The sequence below is a fragment of the Choloepus didactylus genome, chromosome Y, assembly GCF_015220235.1.
Source record: "Choloepus didactylus isolate mChoDid1 chromosome Y, mChoDid1.pri, whole genome shotgun sequence".
Classification (NCBI taxonomy): Eukaryota; Metazoa; Chordata; class Mammalia; order Pilosa; family Megalonychidae; genus Choloepus; species Choloepus didactylus.
Window position 1 is genome coordinate 6,219,025 of NC_051335.1, and position 21,823 is coordinate 6,240,847.

The following is a 21,823-nucleotide window of genomic DNA, read 5'->3' on the forward strand; positions in this document are numbered from 1 at the left end:
GCTGACAAACAGAAGGAACCCAGTGCAGCTGAGAGTGACATTTTGAAGAGGAGCTACAGCCAAGAGGGACACTTTGAAGAAAGCACAGGAGCTGCAGGTGACAGACAGTTTGAAGACGGCTGTTGAAAGCAGACTCTTGCTCCAGAGAAGTTGAGAGAGGACAAATATCCCAAGGGCAACTAAGGGTGACATTTTTGAGGAACTGCAGCCTAGAGAGGAACGTCCTGGGAGAAAGCCATTTTGAAACCAGAACTTTGGAGCAGATGCCAGCCACATGCCTTCCCAGCTAACAGAGGTTTTCCGGACACCATTGGCCATCCTCCAGTGAAGGTAGCCGATTGCTGATGTGTTATCTTGGACACTTGATGGCCTTAAGACTGTAACTGTGTAACCAAATAATCCCCCTTTCATAAAAGCCAACCCATCTCTGGTGTTTTGCATTCTGGCAGCATTAGCAAACTAGAGCAGATTTTGGTACCAGGAGTGGGGTGCTGCTGAGTTTGCAAATACCAAACATTTTGGAATGGCTTTTTAAATGGATAAGGGGAAGATTCTGGAAGAACTGTGAGGAGCTTGATAGAAAAGGCTGAAACTGCTTTGAAGAGACTGTTTGTGGAAATATGGACTCTAAAGATACTTCTGATGAGGCCTTGAACAGAAACGATGACTGTGTTGTTGCAAACTGGAAGAAAGGCGATCCTTGTTTTAAAGTGGCAGAGAATTTGGCAAAATTGAGGCCTGGTGTCAGACGGAAGAAAGAATTTGAAAGCGAAACCTGGAATACTTAGCTGAGGAGATCTCAAGACTACATGTGGAGGATGTACCCTGGCTTCTCCTTGCAGCTTATAGTACAATGCAAGCGGAGCAAGATAAACTGAGAACTGAACTCTTGGATTCAAAGAAACCAGAAACTGGTTTGGAAAATTCCAGGCTTCCAGGGGGTGGACCCCCAGAAGCTACAACCCAACATGAAGATGTAACCAAACATGGAACCCAGCCACCATTTCAGTACAAGCCAAGACTGTATAAGGAGTTAAGCAGAAAGGATTTGTGGAAAGTCCTATTGTCTGATGGCTTTGACCCCTGTGTGCTTCATGCAAAGCCAACAGAATTTTTGCAAGCTCTTTATAGACAGAGCTGTTGTCAGTCTGGACTGGAGGAAACAGGTAAGGAAAAAATTGAAGGAAAAATTTCTTCAAAGACAGAGCCATGGAGGTTGAGGTCTGGAGTCAAGAAGTCTCAGGCTGGGAGAGCGGAGCAGCCCACATGCATGGAAAGGGTGAGTCTGCTCTGGAGGTTGAGTGCGGGCCTTCTGCCTCAATGCTCAGGAAATGTTCTGCCATCCCAAGCCCCAAAGAGGATGGAGCACATTCCCAGGGAATTGGGGAGAGCCTGGCTGCCACCACACTGTTCTGAAGGGGTTGAGCATGTGCCCCGGAGATGGAAGGGAATCTGGGAGCTGCCCCAATATTTGAGAAGGGTGGGTCCGAGAAGGTGGTCTCCCCAATGTGTGGATATGTTGGAGAACTCACCTAAGCATTTGGAGAGGAAGGGGCTGCCACAAAGGCCCTTAGGAAGGGTTAGACTCTGGCTCTCTCAAGCCCCAAGAATGCAACGTCGTTCTGTTAATGACTCTCAGACTTTGAAATCTAATGGAGTTTGTCCTGCAGGTTTAAGGAACTGTTTTGGTCCTGTTAACCCTGTTTTCCTTACTGTTTCTCCTTCTGGCAGTGAGAATGTTTACCCTATGACTGTCCCTCCTTTGTATACTGGAAGCACATTAACTTGTTCTAAGTTCACAGATCCACAGCTAAAGGAAAATTATGCCTTAGAACTGACCACACCTATAATTGATTTTGATGGAATTTTGTACTTAACTATTGTTACTGAAATGATTTAAGTTTCTGTGATATTGTGGGATGAATATATTTTGTATATGGAAATATAATGTCATTTTGGGGTCCAGGGGGTGGAATGTGCCAGTTTGAATGTATTATGTCCCCCCAAATGCCATTATCTTTGATGTAATCTTTTGTGGATGGACCTATCAGTGTTAATTAGATTGTAATTCTTTGAGTGTTTCCATGGAATGTGCCCCACCCAACTGTGGGTGATGACTCTGGATAATTTCCATGGAGGTGTTGGCCGGGCCCTGAATGGGTGGGCCTTGATCAGTGGAGCCATATAAATGAGCTGACAAACAGAAGGAACTCAGTGCAGCTGAGAGTGACATTTTGAAGAGGAGCTATAGCCAAGAGGGACACTTTGAAGAAAGCACAGGAGCTGCAGATGAGAGACAGTTTGAAGATGGCTGTTGAAAGCAGACTCTTGTTCCAGAGAAGCTGAGAGAGGACAAATATCCCAAGTGCAACTAAGGGTGACATTTTTGAGGAACTGCAGCCTACAGAGGAATGTCCTGGGAGAAAGCCATTTTGAAACCAGAACTTTGGAGCAGATGCCAGCCACATGCCTTCCCAGCTAACAGAAGTTTTCCGGACACCATTGGCCATTCTCCAGTGAAGGTACCCGATTGCTGATGTGTTACCTTGGACATTTGATGGCTTTAACACTGTAACTGTGTAACCAAAAAAAAAACCCTTTTATAAAAGCCAATCTGTCTCTGGTGTTTTGCATTCCGGCAGCATTAGCAAACTAGAATACTATCCTTTACAGGAAATGCTTGCTGATCCCTGCTTTATACCATAATCAGAGTGCTCTGGCACACAAATCTAATCTTGTTAGTCCCCTGCTCAAAATGCTTCTGTGAATCCCTGCAGCAAACACTGCTGTCTCCCTACCCAGTATTCTTTCCTTACTCTTCTTTCTTGCTAGAGATGTACAATTCTGTTTGGGTATTTATCACCCCAAGTGCCCAAAGAAGGTGGCCTCTCTGCAGTTCCAAAAAGTAATCTCAGTAATTACATTTCTTTTACCATGGACTGGCTTCAGGATGGGCATGTGATGTAATCCAGCCACAGAAATGTTAGGAAAAGCCCACTGTGGGTTTTCTCCCTATTTAAAAGAAACATGAAGAAAAGCAGCCTTTGTAGCCTTGATATTGTCAAGTGAGAACGTGATGCTTGGAGCTGTTGCTAATTAGCCAACAGGAAAGGAGACAAAAACAACACACTGACAATGGCACAGCTGAAAGGCGGAAAACCCCTGGGTTCTTTATGACATCACTGAGCCACCAAAACACCCCTGGTGTTGGTTCAGGCTCTGTTAGTTAGGTCATCTCCTATTTGCAGCCACTAGCGTGCTGGCTGACAAACTTCCTACGGTCTACAGGATAAGCCTACTCCTTTCCATGGTATTACAGTCTCTTATAAGCTTGCTGTAGTTACGTATACACTCATTACCAACCATACCCACATCGCATTTTATGCACCAGCAAAACTGAACTGCTCAAAAATCATACAAAGTTCTCTCATGCACCTTAGCCTTTGTACTTGCTGTTCCTTCTGCCAAACATGTAGTCTAGTTAGCTGTTTTCTTCTGTCAAACCTCATCCTCCTGCCTCTTACCTGGCAAACTTCTACTCACTCTGCATGCTTATCTTAAATCCTACCCACTTTTTTAAAGTTCTAATTCCTCACCATAGACTTAAGTGTCTGGCACATATCAAACATCAAACACATATTAATAAATGATAATGATAACTGTATGCTTCTAGAGGGCTTCTAGCACATAGTAAGCACTGCATAAAGTATAGTAAATAGTAAAAATAACAAGCACTTGGAGGGCAGGGCCTGTGTTTTTAAAATGTTTGTATTCTGCAACATTAGAATAATGCTTAGTACCTAAAAGACACTTGATAGTTATTTAAGTGGACAAGGGAATAAATGAATAAGTATTTTTTTAAATTCTATTGAAAAACCACAGAACAGTTCTATTCTATTCTGAGCACCTGAAGATCAAAACTGTCTATTTCATTTTTGTGTCTACTGCAACTTCCAAAATCCAACTCACAGAAGTTCTTTGACAACTGTTCACTAAATTAAAGGGGTCTTCTTGCAGTTCAGATTGTACACTACACTAGATGCCACATCAGGCCCAACTTTCACTGTAGCATTCTGTTATTGTGAAATGCTTTTGTCATTTTATTATAATTTGCTGAATCCACAGTTGGGCTACTTGATATTTTTATGCTAATCTTTTGGCCGAAGGCAATAAAGCAACTTGTTCTAATAAATTTACAAAGTTACTAAATCATGAAAATTATCCAAAAGATAGGAGAAAGTGTCTTGTTCTAATGAGGTCAATATATCTCACTGTGTTTTAATTTATATGAAAAATGGAGCCAATATAGTGAGGTCTTGGCGGTATGACAAAATGTAAAATAAGCAGTGTCTCAAAAAGGACTTGCTTTTCTGACTTCTGTACTATCAGTAGGTGTCTTTAAAAAAACATGTACTGGTGTTAGAGCATACTAAGTTTTTCAGTTCTTACTGATTGGTCATTTGTTTATGGTACCCGTAAGGTGGTGCTGAGTTCCTATTTTAAAGACAGTTTTTTTTTTTTCAGTGATGCAAATCACTATGCAATAACTAATATTCATTTACTAAATATAATCCATTTGTTGCAAAAATAAAATAAAATACCCATTTTCACAATGTTTCCAATTTGTTGTGATGTGATTATACAGGAAATATACAACATTCTAACTTAAAATTCTTTTTTCTTATTTACAGAAACATATATGGGATTTCAGGGGCCATGATTAAATAAGTAAATTTCTTTTCAGACAATATACTGTTTCAGAATATAACCTGCTTACAATTAACTTCTTAAAAAATTCTGAATTCTAGACTATTAAGCAAGAAAAAACACACAAATTTACACATTGATTTGTTAACTTGCTCTTTCATTATATCAAAACTTTCTTGCTCTGATTTTCTTTATCTATGATAGAACCATGAAGCATAATTCCACTGTCAGAAGTCTTACCTGGATTATTATTTTGAGAAGAACTCATAGGTAGCTTTTTTTCTTTATACTCAGAAATCAGTTGGCGACTGCTATTTATAAAAAAAATGGATAATATTACTACTTTCATGCTCATATAAAGAACATTTGTTACATACATTAAATGATTCTCAAAAGATTCAGATGATGACAGAGCTAAGAAAATCAGAACTTTAATTGTCCCATATACTACAAAATACAAGCTCTGCAAACTTTTTATTAAGCATTTAATTAAAGAAGAAAAAAATAAAAATAAGGTGAAGTGGTCCTGAATTCAGGGCAGTAAATTAGCTGGAGTTAGTGCGACACAGTGGAAATTTTCCTACACTCAGCAGCAGTCCTAGCTCTGCAACACAAACTATTTGTTCTTAGACAAGTCCCTGCTCTGAGGCTCAATGTCTTCCTCTACAAACCAGGGATCTTTCTGTCCCACTTCACCAAGTGTTATGAGGATTTAATGGGCTAATATACAAAACACTGCTCAGAAATAGTTAAGCAATGGAATAATGTGTCTTGAACTTTATTGCTGAAACTATTTTGGTATCTCAACTAAAACCCAATGCAGTTTTCTCATAAGTTTAAACATACAAATATTGCAGTTTTCAAAAAATTTTATTAAGACCTAATTTTGGATATTCCTTGTGGTTTGTAATTTCAGAGCATCTTAGCTACTATATAACTTGTAAATAAATATGCTTATATTATAAATATGCTTATATTATAAATATACTACCTCAATAAATTAGATAACATAATTGGCACCTGTTATTGTAGTTAATCACACCAAGGGCAGAAAACTAATAGAGGTCAGGACCTGGCCTGGACTACTATTCATTCTTTACCAACCCAAACTCTGCTCTTTATTAGAACGATGCTTAATTTCCATGTTTATCTTCTATTGTCTTGGAAGATGTAACCCTTCTTTAATACATGGATACTGATGTGTCATGGAGGAGACTTAGCTCTCCTAAGTCCAACTAACCTATCATAGATCCAGAGAACTCTGCTGAATGGCCGCCTTGTGAGGCAGAATTTGAAACTTATGCAAGCTTTGAAAAGTTGATGTGAAGATGCAAGTCCTTGGGAGATTTTCATTATTATGGAAATAGATCACTTGAGGGGCTGACCTTAATTATGGAATCTAAACAAGTTGGCACCCACTACTACTCTGGGGAAAGACGATATGGGACTTTCAGCAGCCTAAAAGTGTTCCACAGGACTAAAGGGGCCTTGGGGTACAGATTTAGAAGCAAAGATGAAAGGAAACTCTGATCTCTTCCTGCAGGATTATATGAACCTCTCTGACAATCAGAATGGTTCCAACTAGTATCTGTTGGCAGAAAAGGCAAACTCGGGCCTCAAAGAGTAATTCACCACGATGATCTAGGCTCCACACAACATACTGGGGGAAGAGAAAGGGGAATATCAGTTTGCTTACTAAGTATGCAGTTAAAGCTAGAAGGTCCAGCAGCCAGGGCAGGACAAAGGCTGAGCATATTAGCACATGTGAACCAAAAAAAAGTTGTAACTCTGAAGACTAAGTGTGGGTCACCACTGAAGACTGTGAGGGGTCTGGATCAGCAAAGACATCCTTGCAGGAAAGGTCAATCATGACTGGACTGTAGGACCAGACTTCAACAGCAACACTGCAGCAACAGAAGCAACGGAAACACTAGAATGTCCTTCTTTCCTCCAGTTGACTTGTGAAAGAAGATTGTGTTTTTTGGACTTAGTAAATCCCACTGGATTCTTGGAAAATTCAACGGGGTGGGGATAGGTGATAGCACCAAGGGGAAAGAGAGGATTTACTGCAAACCTGGACATTTCAAGACTCAAATAATTAATTAGAAAAATCCAAGATGTGACCGTATTTGTACCCCATGCATAAAGGTGATACTTGGAATAAAATTGATAAAATTTAGGAGCACTAAGAATAGAGTTCTTAAAAATCCTGAGCCTTACCTCTTCCCATCAAGAATGTGGCATTCACTGCTCCTTCTAACTTGTCTAGCCTCAGAATGCACTTTGCTGCTTCTATAGTTTCTGGCTGCTGACATGAACTAACTCACAGCCATTCTAAAACATCCTGAACCAAACTATAAAATCTGCCTCACCAGTTTTCTTGGTAACAGTTATGATTACCTTAAACTCACTGATTACTAATAACTAGCATACAATAAAAACACTTACATATTATCACCATTAAAAAGAGCATATTCTTCTGCAGTCCATCCACGGGAGTCTCAAGAAAAGACATCAACACCTTTCTGAAGAAGAAGACTGACTATATTTGGTGATTCAAAATTGACAGCAAGCATGAGGGCTGTTCTAAAATAAGAGAAAGACAACTTCACCCTCAAGAACTTTAATTAAACTACTTAAACAGCTAATTTGATATATACTTTACCAAGCTAATATTTTCCCTGTCTGTAGAGCAGTGACTAGGTACAGACACTAACAGACATAAACATCTTGGTTGCTCATGTGATTATCTTCATAAATTACCTCCAAGGCTATAAGGAAGGGAAAAAGCAAAAGGAAGCTTGTCCCACTGTGGTAATAGTAGTAGATAATTTAAAGTCCCTTGATGGACAAGAAACTATATTGAGGTCACTTATCTGAAGTAGGTGAAGATTTAAAGGAAGGATTCTTCATTTCTTCCCTATTCTGATATAGTTAACACATTGTAATTCAAATTCAACTAGGGATAAGTGAAAGCTTTGCAGGCTTAAAATAAAAACATTAATAATAATGGTAATAATAACAGTCACAGTAGTTATATTAATGATGCTGATGAGCAAGTGGTAGGCATTGAATTAAATGCCATATATATAAATATACATATATTCTAACTTACAAGCACCATTGAAGCATATATTAGTATCCTCCCTTTCATATCAGAAAATATATTTGGTGATGGTAAGTAATGTTCCCAAGGTCACAACCCTACCAAGTAGGAAAACCAGGAATTAAACTCAGTCTTCAGTGCATCTAAAGCCCATCTCTTTTCTCTTTATCGACCACCTATGTCTCGTCTTCATTAAAGGAAAAGATTATTTAATGAAAGCAATTTTCCTGCCCTCTGCCCATATCATTTAAAAATAAAAACAGCTTTAAGATACTAGAAATGAAAAAAAGATAAAAAATGATGAGCCCATAATAACTAGAAAGAGTCATAGTCAAGTAGCAATAACCTAATGTCAGTATCATTCAAAGTAAGCAAGTTAAAGCAGTCATCCAAAAGAAAAAATGACTTTCAATATTTATGTTTTAATATAGCACCTTTTAAGGAAAAGTATATAAGAAGCAGAGGTTAATACTATGTGAGAATTAAAAAATTCAGTGTTTTCTCATGTTGAACCACCCCTCCATGGTTATTGAGTTCTAGCTCCATTCCATTACGGTCAGAGAACGTGCTATGAATAATTTCAATCTTTTTAAATTTATTGAGGCTTGTTGTACCCCAGCATATGATCTATCCTTGAGAACATTCCATGAGTACTAGAAAAGAATGTATATCCTGCTACTTTGGGATGTAACGCTCTACAAATGTCTGTTAAGTCTAATTCTTTTATCACATTGTTTACATTCTCAATTTTCTTATTGGCTCTCTGTCTGGTTAGTCTACCTATAGAAGAGAGTGGTGTATTGAAGTCTCCCACAATTATTGCAGAAACATCTACTGCTCCCTTCAGTTTTGCCAATGTTTGTCTCATATACTTTGGGAGCACCTTAATTGGGTGCATTAACATTTATGATTGCTATTTCTTCTTGGTGAATTGTCCCTTTTATTAATATATAGTGCCCTTCTTTGTCATTTATGACATCTTTGCATTTAAAGTCTATTCTATCTGATATTAATATTGCTACCCCTGCTTTCTTTTGGCTCCTACTTGCATGGAATATTTTTCCATCCTTTCACTTTCAATCTCTTTGTGTCACTGCATCTAAGATAGGTCTCTTGTAAACAGCATATCAATGGATCATACTTTTTAATCCATTCTTCCAATCACTATCTTTTAATTGGGAGCTTAATTCATTCACATTCAGTGTTATTACTGTGAAGGCAGTTATTGAATCAACCATCTTATCCTTTGGATTTTAGTTCCCAGATATATTTTCCCTCTCTCTTTCTCTTCCATTTAAGTTACCCTTACTAATACTCTTCAGTTTTGTGCCTGTCTTCAGACCTCTCTCTCCTTTCTTTTTCTCAGCCAGTAGAAATCCCTTTAGTATTTCTTGCAGGGCAGGTGCTCTAGTTTACTAATGCTGCCAGAATGCAAAACACCAGAAATGGACTGGCTTTTATAGCAGGGATTTATTTGGTTACACAGTTACAGGCTTAAGGCCATCAAGTGCCCAAGGTAACACGTCAGCAATTGAGTACCTTCACAGGAGGATGGCCAATGGTATCCGGAAAACCTCTGTTAGCTGGGAAGGCATGTGGCTGGCATCTGCTCCAAAGTTCTGGTTTCAGGATGGCTTTCTCCCAGGACATTCCTCTCTAGGCTGCAGTTCCTCAAAAATGTCACTCTTTGTTGCACTTGGGGTATCTGTCCTCTCTTAGCTTCTCTGGGGCAAGAGTCTGCTTTCAACAGCTATCTTCAAACTGTCTCTCATCTGCAGCTCCTGTGCTTTCTTCAAAGTGTCCCTCTTGGCTGTAGCTCCTCTTCAAAACATCACTCACAGCTGCACTGAGTTCCCTCTCTCTGTCAGCTCATTTATATGGCTCCAGTGACTCAACTAAGACCCACCCCAAATGGGTGGAGCAACACCTCCATGGAAATTATCCAATCAGAGTCATCACCCACAGCTGGGTGGGGCACATTCCAAAGAAACACTCAAAGAATTACAATCTAATCAACACTGATAACACCTGCCCACACAAGATTACATCAAAGATAATGGCTTTTGGGGGACACAATATATTCAAACCGGCACAGCACATCTCTTGTTAACAAGTTCTCTCAGCATGTGCTTGTCTGTGAAAATGTTAAACTCTCCCTCAATTCTGAAGGAGAGCTTAGCTAGATAAAGAATTCCTGTCTGGGAATTGGTCTCTTTCAGTATCTTAAATATGTCATACCAATGCTTTCTCACCTCTGTGGTGCCAGCTGAGTAGTCAGTACTTAGTCTTATGAGCTTTCCCTTGTATGTGGTGAATCACTTTTCTCTTGCTGCATTCAGGACTTTCCCCTTCTCTTCAACATTTGACAATCTGATTAGTATATGTCTTAGAGTGGGTTCATTTGGATTTACTCTATTAGGGGTTCTTTGGGCATCTTGGTTTTGCATATTTATGTTTTTTAGAAGGGTTGGGAAGTTTTCCCCAACCATGTCTTCAAATACTCTTCCTAGCCCTTTTTTCATTCTTCTCTTCTCTTTCTGGGACACAATAATTCTTATATTTGTGCACTTCATGTTGTCTATCATTTCCCTGAGATGCATTTCAAATTTTTGATTTTTTTCACCATTTGTTCTCTGATGCATTCACTTTCAATTGCTTTGACTTCTAGTTCACTTATTCTTTCTTCTGTAATATTATATAATGTAACACAACATATTAAAAAATTAAAAGGGAAAAATCAAGTGATCATCTCAATAGATGCTGAAAAAACATTTGACAATATTCAGCATCCTTTTTTGATAAAATCACTTCAAAAGATAGGAAATTGAAGGAAACTTCCTCAATATGATAAAGGTCATATATGAAACACCCACAGTCAGCATAGTATTCAACAATGAGAGACTGAAAGCCTTCCCCCTAAGATCAGGAATGAGACAAGGATGGCCACTGTCATAACTGTTATTCAATGTTGTGCTAGAAGTTCTAGCCAGAGCAATCTGGCAAGACAAAGAAATAAAAGGCATCCAGATTGGAAATGAAGGAGTAAAACTGTCATTATTGGCAGATGATATGATCGTATATTTGGAAAATCCTGAGGAATTGACGACAACGGTACTTGAGCTAGTAAACAAATTCAGCAAATTGGCAGGATACAAGATTACTGTGCAAAAGTCAGTAATGTTCCTATATACTAGAAATAACCTAATGAAGGGACACTCGAGAAAAAATTCAATTCACAGTAGCAATTTAAAGAATCAAGTGCATAGGAATAAAGTTAACCAAGGACGTAAAAGACTGCTACACAGGAAATTACATAACTTTACTAAAGAAATAAAAAAGAACCCAAATAGGTGGAAAATTTCCATGTTCATGGATAGGAAGGCTAAATAAACATCACTAAGATGTCAAGTCTACCCAAACTGATCTACAGATCAACGCAATTCCAATCAAAATTCCAAAACCTTTTTAGACTTGGAAAAGCTAGTTATTAAATTTATTTGGAAGGGAATGGGGCCTCAAATTGCCAAAAACATTAAAAAAAAAAAAAAAAAGAACCAAGTAGGAGGGCTTACACTTCCAGACTTTAAAGCCTACTATAAAGCCACAGTAGTCAAAACAGCATGGTACTGGCACAAAGATAGACATATAAATCAATGGAATCAAATCAAGAGTTCAGAAATAGACCCCCAGATCAATGGTTGACTGATTTTTGATATGGACCCCAAATCCACTGAACTGGGACACAACAGTCTCTTCAACAAATCAGCTGGGAGTACTGGATAGCCATATCCAAAAGAATGAAAGAGAACCCATACCTCACACCCTTTTCAAAAAATTAACTCAAAATGGATCAAAGATCTCAATATAAGAGACAGCACCATAAAACTCTTAACAGATAATGTAGGGAAACATCTTCAAGATGTAGTATTGGGAGGTTACTTCTTAGATCTTACACCCAAAGCATAAGCAACAAAAAATAGATAAATGGGAGCTCCTCAAAACCAAAAAGCTTCTGTACCTCAAAGGAATTTGTGAAAAAAGTAAAGCGGCAGCCAATGCAATGGGAGAAAATATTTGGAAACCATATATCTGATAAGAGACTGATATCCAGCATATATAAGGAAATCCTACAACTCAACAACAGTAGTACAAACAGCTCAATTATAAAATGGGCAAAAGATATGAAAAGACATTTCTCTGAAGAGGAAATACAAATAGCTATAAAACACATGAAAAAACATTCATCTTCACTAGCTGCTAGGGAAATGCAAATCAAAACTACAATGAGATACCATTTCATACCAACAAGAATGGCTACTGTTAAACAAACAGGAAACTACAGATGCTGGAAAGGATGTGGAGAAATTGGAACTCTTATTCATTGCTGGTGGGAATGTATAATGGTACAGTCACTGTGGAAGACAGTTTGGTGATTCCTCAGAAAACCAGATATCGAGTTACCCTACAATTCAGCAATTTCACTTCTCAGTATATACCCAGAAGACCTGAAAGCAGTCACATGAACAGACATTTGTACACCAATGTTCATAGTGGCACTGTTCACAATTTCCCAAGGTGGAAGCAACCCAAGTCTCCTTCATCAGACGAGTGGATAAACAAAATGTGGTATATACGTATGATGGAATACTGTGCAGCAGTAAGAAGGAATGAGGTCCTGAAACATATGACAACATGATGAACCCTGTTCTAGTTTGCTAATGCTGCAGAATGCAAAACACCAGAGATGGACAGGCTTTTATAAAAACGGGGGTTTATTTCACTACATAGTTACAGTCTTAAGGCCACAAAGTGTCCAAGCAATCAGGTACCTTCACCGGAGGATGGCCAATGGCGTCCGGAAAACTTCTACTAGCTAGGAAGGCAGCTGGCATCTGCTCCAAAGCTCCGGCCTCAAAACGGCTTTCTCCCAGGACGTTCCTCTCTAGCAAGCTTGCTCCTCTTCAAAACATCACTCCCAGCTGCACTCAGTTTCCTCCTCCCAAGTCAGCTTATTTATATAGCTCCACCGATCAAGGCCCACCCTGAATGGGCGGGGCCACGCCTCCATGGGACCATCTCATCAAAATTATCACCGACAGCTGGGTGGGGCACACTCCAAGCAAATCCAACCAGCACCAAGACTTCTGCCCCACACAAGACTACAAAGATAATGGCATTTGGGGGACACAATACACTCAAACCGGCACATTCCACCCCCTGGACCCCAAAATGACATTACCTTTCCAAATACAAAATACATTCATTTCATCACAATATCACAAAAACTTAAACCATTTCAGTAACAAAAGTTAAGTACAAAACCCCATCAAAATCAATTTAGGCATGGTCAGTCCCAAGGCACAATCTTTCTTTAGCTGTGGATCTGTGAACCTAGAACAAGTTATGTGCTTCCAATATACAAAGGAAGAACATTCATAGGATAAACATTTCCATTGCTATAAGGAGTAACAGTAAGGAAAACAGTGTTAACAGGACCAAAACAGTTCCTAAAACCTGCAGGACAAACTCCATTAGATTTCAAAGTCTGAGAGTCATTTACAGAACAATGTTGCATCCTTGGGGCTTGAGAGAGCAGGAGCCTAACCCTTCCCAAGGGCCTTTTTGGCAGCTGTTTCCTCTCCAAATGCTTGGGTGAGTGCTCCAACATATCCACACATTGGGGAGACCACCTTCTCGGCCCCACCCTCCTCAAACATCGGGGCAGCTCCCGGATTCCCTTCCATCTCCGGGGCACACGCTCAACCCCTTCAGAACAGCGTGGTGGCAGCCAGGCTCTCCCCAATTCCCTGGGAATGTGCTCCACCCTCTTTGGGGCTTGGGGTGGCAGGACATTTCCTGAGCAACGAGGCGGAAGGCCCGCCCTCGACCTCCAGGGCAAACTCACCCTTTCCCTGCATGTGGGCTGCTCCGCTCTCTCAGCCCTAGACCTCCTGACTCCAGACCTCAACCTCCATGGCTCTGTCTTTGAAGAGATTTTTCCTTTAATTTTTTCCTTGTCTGTCTCCTCCAGTCCAGACCGGCAATGGCTCTGTCTATAAAGATCTCGCAAAAATTCTGTTGGCTTTGCATGAAGCATGCAGGGGTCAAAGCCATCAGACAACAGGAGTTTCCACAAATCCTTTCTGGATAATTCCATCTCCAATCTTGGCTTGTACTGAAATGGCGACTGGGTTCCATGTTTGGTTACATCCTTACGTTGGGCTGTAGCTTCTGGGATTCCACCCCCTGGAAGCCTGTAATTTTCCAAGCCATCGACTTCTGGTTTCTTTGAACCCAAGAGTTCAGTTCTAAGTTTATCTCTCTCTGCTCGCATTTTACTATAAGCTGCAAGGAGAAGCCAGGATACGTCCTCCACACGTAGTCTGGAGATCTCCTCAGCTAAGTATTCCAGGTTGTTGCTTCCATCTGACACCAGGACTCAATTTTGCCAAATTCTGTGCCACTTTAAAATAAGGATCACCTTTCTTCCAGTTTGCAACAACACATTCATCATTTCTGCTCAAGTCCTCATCAGAAGTATCTTTAGAGTCCGTATTTCCACAGACAGTCTCTTTAAAGCAGCTTTGGCCTCTTCTATCAAGCTCCTCACAACTCTTCCAGAAACTCCTCCTTATCCATTTAAAAAGCCATTCCAACATGTTTGGTATCTGCAAACTCAGCAGCAAAAGCACCTCACTTCTCTGGTACCAAAATCTGTTCTAGTTTGCTAATGCTGCAGAATGCAAAACACCAGAGATGGACAGGCTTTTATAAAAACGGGGGTTTATTTCACTACATAGTTACAGTCTTAAGGCCACAAAGTGTCCAAGCAATCAGGTACCTTCACCGGAGGATGGCCAATGGCGTCCGGAAAACTTCTACTAGCTAGGAAGGCAGCTGGCATCTGCTCCAAAGCTCCGGCCTCAAAACGGCTTTCTCCCAGGACGTTCCTCTCTAGCAAGCTTGCTCCTCTTCAAAACATCACTCCCAGCTGCACTCAGTTTCCTCCTCCCAAGTCAGCTTATTTATATAGCTCCACCGATCAAGGCCCACCCTGAATGGGCGGGGCCACGCCTCCATGGGACCATCTCATCAAAATTATCACCGACAGCTGGGTGGGGCACACTCCAAGCAAATCCAACCAGCACCAAGACTTCTGCTCCACACAAGACTACAAAGATAATGGCATTTGGGGGACACAGTACACTCAAACCGGCACAAACCCTGAAGACATAATGCTGAGTGAAATAAGTCAGACACAAAAGGAGAGATATTGTATGTTACCACTACTATGAACTCCCTGAACAATGTAAAATCAGTGTCTTATAATGCAGAATATTGGAGACCTGGACATAGACAGAAGCTAGTGAAGGGGGAATGATAATCTAGTATGTACAGACATGTTAATAACAGTGAACTTAAATGTATGGGAATGGACAGGGGTGATGATTGTTCATTATTGAGACTGTAAGTATTCAGTGCCACATGGAAGGCAAACATGATTGAAAGGGTTTGTTTAAAGGTATGTATCCCACAAGTGCTTGCATGATCTACTTCTAAGGTATGACACGGGTACAAAGAGTTAACAACAGAATAGTATATGGGAAAAACTACATATTGCACATTATAGACTATATATGAATAGTATAGACTATATTTAATAGGAATACCTTACCAGTACCATAGTAATACCAGGGTTAAATAACCAGGGGCTGATAAGAGCTTTGGCGTATTTGGGGTTATGATAAATGTTTAAAAATTTGACAGTGACAATGACTGTGTACAACTAAGTAAGATAATGTGAGACACTGATTGTTTATCTTGGACAGAATATGTGTTACATGAAATTAGGAACCCCCTACTTAATAAGTCAAGCTCCTGATCTAGAGGCTTACTCTAGTGAAACTAATGGCTGTAAAGAGGAAGCTAAGCCTACCTATAATTATGCCTAGGATTCGCCTCCAGAGAACCTCTTTGCGTTTCAGATATGGCCTTTTTCTCTTTAAGCCCAATTCTGCAAATAAATTCATTAACCTACCCCCGTTGTAGGACATGACTCCCAGGGGAGTGAATCTCCCTGGCGACATGGGACGTGACTCCTAGGAATGAGTCAGGCCCTGCCATTGAGCGATGGATAATGCTTTTTTGACCAAAAGGGGGATAAAAAGTAACAAAATAAGGTTTCAGTGGCTAAGAGATTTCAAATAGAGTCAAGAGGCTATCTTGGAGGTTACTCTTATGCAAGTTCCAGGCAGATAGTCCAAATGCCCACAGTATGCCAAACCCTAATCAACAGTAGTCCAAAAATACTCAAGAATACCTAGATCCCTATCTAAGACTCTATAAAAGTTTCACTAAGTTTACTTTTCAGAAACTTGAATCCCCCAGACTGTTCCTATGCCAGATAAATCCTAAAACCCCAGAGGCAACAGCCTCTCGAAGAACATCAACCAGATGCATGCCCCTTCTCCATAATGCTGACACCCCTTTTTAATATGAACAAGTTATGCTGGTCACTGCACAGATATCCCTGAAGACTGAGACGGTAATCAACCGACAAGACAGGATTTAACAAAGGTTTACGAATACTGAATCTGTATACAATTTTTTTTAGTTTCTAGGTTACTAGAATAGCTAGAAGGAAATAACTGACATGGTGGAACTGTAAAATAAAACATGCTTTGAACTTTGCTCTATAACAACTTGTTAAACTATACTTTGAAAGTTTTCAATTTCTATATTTACATTATATTTCACAATAAGGAAATAACTGAAAGGGTGGAATACTAATCCATAATATTCTTTGAAATTTGCTCTATAACTATTTGTTAAATCGTACTTTGAAAGTCATCATCTTTTTGTATATGTGTTATACTTCACAATAAAAAACATTAAAAAGAGAAATTCAGTATTGCATCATAAAGTAAAATAAAAATTAGAGTCTGTAATTTACAAAATCATTACTTTGAGATCATATGACAAAAAAACAGATTATAAATCACAAACATCAACCAATATCATAAAGGAATATGAAATCCTGCTACATCCTGGATTTCATGTTGCCCCATCAGAAAAACTACTTTTCTACTACCTGATGATTTGTGTTGATATTTTTCACCATATAAAAATAATCATATGTTAATCCTTTTCTTATTAATTCAATCTCTCTGACATGAGTGGTTCTTACCACTCTAGACCACCACTGAAGTTTAAAAAAGAAAGAACTACTGGACCTTTTTGCCTTATCAACTGCATGTATATTTGCTCCTTTCTTTACTAAAAATTCCACCATTTGCTGTTTGTTTTCATCTACAGCAAGTAAAAGTGGTGTGAAGTCATCCTGAAAATTAGTAAAAACAATTTATAATTTACAAAATTACCTATTTTCTCAAGTGAATTTAAAACCTTAAAAAAGATCACTTCAGTTTCGTCTCACATTTGCATGGCCAATTCCCTTTATAATTTGGAGATCTGGCCAGAAAAGGAAAGAGTAAGTAATAGAGTACATAACAAAAACTGGATATAATTTTCCTGGGTAGCAGTGGAACAGAGTCTAGTAAACTCAAACTGTACCTTAATTTCATTGTGCATAAAATCCTTTCCTCCCAGATTCCCATCAAGACATTCAAGATTTGAGAGCAGAGGTTAGACTCTTATCTAAGCGGCGATTTCTGCTAGAATAGGATGTCAGTTAATTATTTGTTTTTCTGTCTCATTGCTCAATTCATTCAATTTGATTTCCTCACAGACTGCCTAAAACTGATCTCTAGGCAAGTTTACAACTCACCCTTTTCCAAATTGAGAATTATCATCCACAGAATTGAAGAGCACCTTGCCTAAACATAAAAACTGAAAAAAAAAATCTTCTCTTGATATTTTCCCTCAATTACTAAATTTCCAAATTGATCTGAATATTTCTGATTGTTCGCTCCTTTTTCTTTTCCTTTTTTTTCTCTTTTAAATTAAGTCTTGGTCACTGAAAGATAAATCACTTTTATATAAACATTTTTTATAAAACAGGAACTGTTAAAAGCAGCAAGAATTCTATTTATTGTAAAATGCTTTTGTCTAGTTTATTTTAATAAAGCCTGTTTCCAAACCAAATATGTAAAATAGACCCTACTTACATCAAGATGAAAATAAATTTAGTTCAAATATTTTGTAAATGAAGCTAGTAGACCTCTACCTTGTTTCTTGCCTCAATATTTGCATTGTATGAAAGCAGTCTGGCTACTATTGGTATATGCTGAGCACTGACAGCATAGTGGAGAGCCATGTTGCCACCGGCATCCATAGTATCTGGGTCAGCACCATGTTGTAGCAGAATGGTTGCACATTCCTCTTCCTTGCATTGTACAGCCTGTCAGTATTAGAAGGAGAAACAGACTTCAAATTCTAGGAATTAAGAACAAACAGTCCAAATATTTCACCGATTAGTTATACGAATCTGTTTGAATACTAAATATTTAAGTCAAATCCATCTCATGCTGAAACAGTTGGCCACTACATACCTTCATCAGAGCTGTTCTTTGTTCACTGTCATAGAGGTTCAGCTGGCACTTTCTCTCTACCAGGAGAGTTACCACTTCTGCATGGCCATTGGCACAGGCCAGATGCAGAGCGGTCCTATAAAAGGGAGAGGACTTTTTAGGAACTTACAGTCACTATCTCAAGATGTACAATTATTAGTGTATTTGTAAACATTAAAGAGCATGTTACTCCTATGCCTTCAAAACAAAGACTGATTTTCTTCTGAAGTTTATTATTTGTTAGCACATATTACTTACTACATTAATGAAAGAGCATGGCTTTTGGATTCAGCCCAACTTGGATTGGAATCCTATTTTAACTCTGTGACTTATTAGCTATCAGCCTTTCTGTGCTTCCACTTCCTTACCAGGAAAATGGGGAGAAAAATAGTAGCTATGTCACAGGACACCAGTGAGATGCTTAAAACAGAATCTATACAAAGTCTTTATAACAGGTTCTGGCAGAAAAAACAGCTCATTAAATGTTAGCCAAAATTATTATTCCTACTGAACCATGATAACATTTCAACTAAGTAAAATGATACAATTATACTTATTTTGCAGGTATGTATTAAGAATTAGAGAAAAAGAGTATTTCCATGATTCAAAGATGCTCATTTTCTCACATTTTAATAGCTCTGACATTGGAATGCAACTTAACATTGATGATGTCTTACAACCACAGTTAGCTGCATTTAAAAAAATTATTTATTGATACATAAAACAATAGGACATCTTCAGTGAGACATCTCACAATCCACAGTGCCTTACATTAAGAGAAATATGGTACATACAACAGGTTTACTGAAGTTCAAGTCATTTGGTCAGCATTTGAATAAAGTTTAGTTCTTAAAAGTGTTATGGGGAAAGAGGGCTGAAATAAAACAACAACAAAAGGAATTAAAAGGATAAAGTAATTGTTACTTTAGTTTTCAAGAAACTTTAACTCAGCCAAAGGAAACTCAGAATTTAAATGATTAGGTATAACTCATTTTATTCAATATTTAGAAGCATACAATGTATGTAAGTCACGTATTTCCAATGATTAATATTAATATTTAATGTTACACATTTTTAGAAGGCAATCAAAGGCTTTTTACAATTTCCTACTTTCAGAAATGCTTTTGCGTGAAGGGAGAGAGGAAAAACTTCAATTCACATAAAGTCTTAATACTTCAGTTTTAAATTTCTCAACCTGCTCAGACTAGGCAGGTAAACTTGAAGTTTTTAAGGATAAAAAGATCCTCATAGAAAAATCTGTCTGCTGTATAACAGGTGTTGAGGCTATGTTTGATGAAAAAAATAGATGCAAGAATGGCTCAAATAATGGATAAATACAGTTGGAGAGCACAATATTTTTAAAGAAAACTTTATAAATTAAAGCAATACTTTTGCAATAGGAATAATCATTTATATTTTCTGCTTTTTATTTTTTATTTTCATAAGGACACAGCTAAAATTTTGTAAGTACAGAGAAATACTATGATTAACCTATAATCAATTATATATATGTAATTAGTATATATAACTAAAAATGTGTATATAATAATATGTATACCTAACACAATCTAAGGCAGAAGATACCAATCCTCAAAAAAAATCCAAAATAATTAATAAAACTGGAAGATTATTTTTGCCTATGTGAGACTTATATTCCTATTCTTTCCAAGTATGATTTCATTATTAATAAGCTTTAACTAGAATTGTATACCAGTATTCTTACTTTAGAAAACACAAATAAGAAAAAAGGAAAAAAATTCATTTATAATACAAAGGCCCAAAATATCTCATTTTGTGCATATTTTTTGCCTAACACAAGACTATAGTCTGTTTGTGTTACATATACTCAAACTGATCTTTTATTCCTACTTCAATGAGCCACTAAAGTACATCTTTGAATGTGAACAAATATCTGTAGCTGTGGTATCTTTAATGGTTGTATTATCATTTCACCCTATAGACACAGTGCAATTTATTTATAAAATCTACTATATGGAATCTTAATATATTGCTATTTTAAGCAGTGCTGAGAAAACAATTGTATTTTACATTTCTCTAATTACGTATTTTAAATTTCTCTAATTACGTATTTTTAAGATGTGATACTTGTGCCAAATCACCTAGTTGAAAAATCACAAGGCATCTAACTTCCAGCAGCAGTGTAAGTACCCATTCTTCTTCATCCTCATAAACCCTGTGGGAGGAAAATGGTATTTCATTCCTCTTTTAAATCAAATTTATCCTGTTATCAGGGGCTCTAAATATTTTTTCCTATATCCACTGGCCACTTGTAGATCTTCTGTGAAAAAGTACTTTGCCCTTCCAAAGAAGATATACAAATGGCCAACAAGCACATGAAAGATGCTCAACATCATTAGCCATTAGGGAAACGCACAACAAAACCACAAAGAGATCTTCCAGGGAAGATGGCAGAGTAGGGAGCTCCAGGACTCACTCCTCTGAAACAGCTCGTGGACAGGCAGGAACTGTCTCAAACAACTATACCAGAGCTCTGGAGGCCAGGGGAATGCTGTACAGCATCCAGGGAAGAGACTGGGAAACTGTGGTAAACAGCTGTTGAGTAACTGGCTCCATCCCAGATGCCAGCACTCATTTCCACTCTCTAGTTGAGCTGCCTTGGGGCCAGTCCCTGGCTGGCTGCTGCTGAGGAGAGGGAAGTGGAAATCCCCTTCCCTCAAGAACAGGGGCAGCCGAGCACAGATCACAGCTTTTGACATGTGAGTTCAGATTGCTGGGTCCCAGCTCTGAGCTGATGTTTCTCCCTGCCTGAACAGGGACAGTACAGCCATTTTTTCAACCCCTCTCCTAACAGGGGTGGAGGTGGCATGGGTTTAAAGACACAGAGCCTCCTTAGGGCTGTGGAGAAGTTTTCTGAAAGGTGTCATTTGCTGAGCAGACCAGGAAAGTGCAACTTTGGGGAGACATCAAAAAACCTTCAGATGTTTTTGTGACCCTCTCCCCAGGTCTTTTTGGAGTTGGTCTATGCCTCCTTCATGGGTCCCTGACCCTATTTTGGCTGGGCAATACTGACTTGGGAGCAGGCTGACCTTCCTCCCAGGCAAAAGCAGCTAGGGGCAGTAAAAGGAGTATAAAGAAAACTATAGAAGGAAAACAAAAACAAATAAAACAGATCAAAATTCCCAGAGAAAGAACAGAGGAAAGGAAGCTTTCTCTTGGGTGTGAAACAATTGCACAAATTATGCAATCTTAAAAACTGTACTGCAAACTTCTGAGAAGATAAAGAATAGAGAGTTGCAGGCCTTACTCCTCTTCCAAAAATAGCTAATGGACAGGCAAAAACTGTCCAGAACAATTGTTCTGAGGCTCCAGAAAACAGTGGTGTATTGTACAGCATCCAGGGAAGAGCAGGAAAGAGAGACTGAGAAACTGTGGTGAAAAACCGTAACGAGTAACTTGTTAGGCTGCGGCCCCTTGCACCCATCTCCCACCATCAAGGCAA

At 38.7% G+C, this 21,823-nt stretch overlaps 1 pseudogene; it reads right to left on the reverse strand.

The window, feature by feature from the left end:
- Positions 1–21,823, reverse strand: part of LOC119523987 — a 123,363-nt pseudogene that overhangs the window by 96,227 nt on the left and 5,313 nt on the right.